Source organism: Mus pahari, chromosome 22 (assembly GCF_900095145.1).
Source record: "Mus pahari chromosome 22, PAHARI_EIJ_v1.1, whole genome shotgun sequence".
Classification (NCBI taxonomy): Eukaryota; Metazoa; Chordata; class Mammalia; order Rodentia; family Muridae; genus Mus; species Mus pahari.
The window spans coordinates 19,919,798-19,924,334 of record NC_034611.1 but is presented as its reverse complement, the minus strand read 5'-3'; the positions used below and the strand labels follow the sequence as shown (position 1 = coordinate 19,924,334).

General features: G+C 43.2%; 1 pseudogene; it reads left to right on the top strand.

The window, feature by feature from the left end:
• Window positions 1–3,297: 3,297 nt before the first annotated feature.
• Window positions 3,298–4,513, top strand: LOC110338583 (annotated as a pseudogene).
• The last annotated feature ends 24 nt before the right edge of the window (window positions 4,514–4,537 follow it).

The window sequence follows — 4,537 nt, the reverse complement described above, 5'->3', positions numbered from 1 at the left end:
ATTGCCAGACCCAGCCTCTTTATGCCTGTTGGGTCAGGATGTAGCTCTTAGATGCTGCTCCAGTGCCTGCTTGCCTGCTGCCTGCTGCCACACTCTTCGCCATGCTGATAACGAACTAAACCTCTGAAATGGTAAGAAAGTCCCCAGTGAAGTGCTTTGTTTCATAAGAGTTGCCTTGGTCTCGGTGTCTCTCCACAGCTCTGGAACAGTGACTAAGACAGGGAGAGAGAGGTAGGGTTCTCAGAAGCAAGTCTGATGCTTAGAGATGACATGGCAATCTACATGGAAAAGAGGGGTTGTGAGATGTCAAAGTTGTAATGAAAGGACACAAAGGTCAGATATTTGAAACACAGAGTTTTTAATGACTTCTTGGTACCCAAATAGATTATGATACCCCATTACTGAACTTGGGAAGGAGAGAGCTATCGATGGAAAGAGCTCAGTTTCTTTTCTTTGGAGGATCTCATGTTTCTCAGCTGGCTTCAGACTTGCTATACAGCCGAGGACGACTATGAGCTTCTGCCCCTTCTGCCTCTGCCTCCCAAGCACTGGGATTATAGATGTATACCACTGTGTCTGGTTCATATGGCGCTGGGGAGTAAACTCAGGGCTTCCTACATGCTAACCAAATCACTCTATCAACCGAACTCTATCCTATGTCCCCAATGAGTTTAGTTTTGAACATGTTTACAGTTGTAGCAATTGAGAGACTACTCTCCAGTAGGTGACTGCATCTGGAACTTGGGAGGACCCTTCACTAGAATGCTGTTGGTATCTGAAGGGACAGGTATGGATGAGGTAATCAGGGTGTGTGCAAAAGTAAGAGCAAAGTCAAGGACGGACTCAGGGATCTTGAAGGCTTTGTGGATTGTCAGGGTTAGGTAGGAGTAGCCAGAGATCCATAAGAAAGCCAGATTGAAGTCACCAGGGAGAAAGTTCGAAGACAGTCAGATCATCTAGTTATACAAAGGCGACAGGGAACCAAATAAAGTAAGACCTGAGCTGAGCTAGATTTGTCCTTCATGCAAGCATGGGGGATTCCATTGAATTTGTGTAATGATATTGGGGAACAAGTCGAAAATCTCTCTCCTTTCAAGATGCTTCCATGACTAGTCTACACCCACTTACTGAACTCACTAGAAGGCATTGAAATGCATCCTTTCCGAACTGGGGACTTCCTGGAGGTCCTTCTACTAAGACCTCATTTAACAGGTGGAGAATTAGGACCCTCTGGTATAGATGCTCAGTTATGGTGGCAAATTCGGATCAGAACCTAGGGCTCTCTTGCTGTTCTGACACTGGGGCCATTAGTTTATAGCAATTTTTCTAATGGTTCCTAGTTTGCACAGTTGCCCTCTTGTTTTGTCATTCTGTAGTTTATGGTTTTGTTTCCTTTGGTCATAGATGCTAGGAGCCAAGCTACTACTTTACCTTCTCCCTGCCTTAAGGTTGACTTAAAAAAAAAAACAAACTCATGGGGTGTTTTTAAGAGGAAAGAAGCTAGCACAAAGAAAAATCTTGTCAAAAATGTAATGCAAAGCAGCTGTTCAATAAATAGAGCAGAGAGCAGTAGCCATAGCCTGTGTTGCTTTGGCACCCTCCGTGGCCTCCTTAACCAATGACTAACCCATAAGGAGATATTGTATACCCAGCACTGAGATTTTATTTAATATCCCATATCTTCTCGCTACACCATTGTTACCCATGTAGGGTACTTCCACTGAATTCTTGTCTTTCAAAATTAAAATTTAGGATTAGCTCACTAACTGGTGAGTTTCTGTGAGGCTCTTGTATACATCCTCAGTTTTGGTTAAGCCACTTTTTAATCTCTTACTCCTTCCCTTCCCCCACCCTCCCTTCCTTAAGTCTTTAACCCTCAGTACCTCATCTTGTATTCTTTCATATAACATATATTCTACTATCTTCTCTAACTCTACTTAAAGAGGACTTAGGAGACCATAGGTTTTCATGTGGACTTTTCATGCACCTTTCCTTTTGTGAACCTTTTCTCTCACTCTGATGTTCCCATTCTCTTGTCCCCTGCCCATCCCTAATATCCCACTTCTTTACTTTCATTTCATCTATAATCTATGATCTCCATTCCTTAATAGACCACTGGATAGGCTACATTTCTAGTTTTCTGGTTTCCAAGTGAAATACATGCACACACAAGGATTAGAAGCTAAGATCCACATATGAAAGTAAACATGGCCATATGGCATTTGTCTGTCTGAGCCCGAGTTTTACAGGCTGTGAACATTGCTCTTGGTTACTTACCGTAACCACATGGTAGGATTCTAGTTCTGTAGACACTACATCTTTGGCTGTAGGACATAGAGAAATTAATATGAAGGTGACTAAGAAACTTCCTTCTTCCACACTGGATAGCTTTCATAGTGCCAGTCCTGGACTTATGCAGTATTAGACCCTAAATGCCAACATACTGATCTTGTAGGCAAGATGTGGCTATTGGTGGAAAAAATGGCATGACTCTTATGGTGTAATCTACCGTATTCTGGTTGGGTCTGAGATGTTCTCCACTGGAGGTAATTCATACCTGATACTGTAAATCTGCTAAAACATTCATGGCTGGGAGGTGATAGGCCCTAGATAAGCCTACGATTATTATTTTGCTAAGTGGTTGTATTGTCAAATTGCCTTCTAAATCTTTATTATGTTTCTCTTCACAGACCCGGGATGCTCACAGCCCTGGTCAGAGAAACGTCTTATTGTACTGATACTGCAGATGTGCAGAATGCGCACCTAGAGGACCAATCTCATCCTATAGCTCTGAGTGTCAGCATGTACTCCTCTGCCATCCTCTGTTCCTGAATCAGTAGACATAGAAAACCGGCACTGTGCATATGTATAAAATGAAGAGTTCAGTGGGGGTTTGGAAGATGATTTAGTGTAGTGGTGTTGTAGGGCTTTGTCAGACAGTGAGGCCTCTGAGAGAACGAAGTGTTGGGGCCTCTCAGCTCTCTGCTGCCACTAAGCCACCTGCGGTGGTAATCTTCAGATCTGCCAAGGCTGCTCTACTGTTGCTGTCCTTCAAAGCATCTCCACTGCCTGCTGAGAGGACCTTTAGATGTTCCAGAAGACAACATCCTTTGGGCCCCGTCTACAGACTCTCACCTGTGCCTTCAAAGACTGGGGATGGGGACTGGGGTTTTCCCCACGCTATGTAAACTGAGCTCTTTTCATTAAACCTTGGGCTTCGATCAGAACACCTTTTGTCCTGGCCCCGTTTCTCTCGCCATCTTTTCCCTTTCAGCCCAGCCAGCCCTACCTTTCAGGATGGACCCGGACCGGAGTGAGTTTTACTGTTGGCAGAAACTCACACCAAAGAAAGATGGCATCCCAGTTAACTTGGTGAACCAATGAAGTTATTAGAATTACTCATTGGAGCATGGTGACTCCAAGGTAGTACATAATTGGGATGTTCTCTGGGTAGGTAACTTGAAACCAGCTATAGTAGTACTGATGAGTCCTACCCACAGCATGGATGGCTCACAGGGAACGGAACTATCAGAGTCCCCTGGGTGACTTATGAGCAATGACATTTCTCAGGAGCACTGACCCTACTGTCACCCTTTAACTGCCCACATAAACTATGAGAGAAAAGGGACTGAGTGAGGACTTCATGAGCCTTAAGATTCTTCCTTCCGTGAGGACATGATAATAGGCCTCATTAAGGTGCTCACATGATTCAAGATGGTGCTTTTCATACATGTAAAGTTAAGGGGATGCTTCCACAGGTAGGTGTTCAACAGGTTTAATCAGCCAGCATATGTTTGCATTTTTTTTTCTAGTTTGCTTTTCTGATGCTATGATAAAATGCCAAACAGCACCACCACCACCACCACCACCACCATGAAAACCAACTCGGGAAGGAAAGGGTATAGCTCAGCTTACAAGTTATAGGCCTTTATTATGAGCAGCCAGGGCAGGAACTGGAAGCAGTAACCTGGAGGCAGGAACATCACTCCTTATACTGGTGTCCATTTTTTTCATGTGCAGCTTTTGTTATGTTTTTGGTATATAAAAATTTTCCTCAGCTTAGTGAGGAAGAGAGGGTGAACATGAAGGTTCCAAGAGATATGGATGATGCTAAGGCTCTAGGAAAAGTTCTCTCCAAATATAAGGATACCTTTTATGTACAAGTATTGGTTGCTTATTTTGCTACATATTTTTTTTTTTGCAAACATTTGCTATCCCAGGTTCCATATTCCTTAGTATACTCTCCGGGTTCCTTTATCCCTTCCCACTTGCCTTATTCCTTGTTTGTTTGTGCTCCGGACTTGGTGCCTCGTTCTGCTACATGCTCTCCTACTTAGTTGGAAGGCCCGTTGTATACAAATACCTCACAGAGAAGGCAGTGAAATGGTCACAGCAGGTAGAGCGTCACAGAGAACATCTTATTAGCGACATTATATTTTTGAGAATCACACCTTTTCTTCCTAATTGGTTTATTAATATTACATCTCCTGTGATAAATGTACCATTGAAAGTGTTTTTTTTTTTTTTTTTTTTTTTT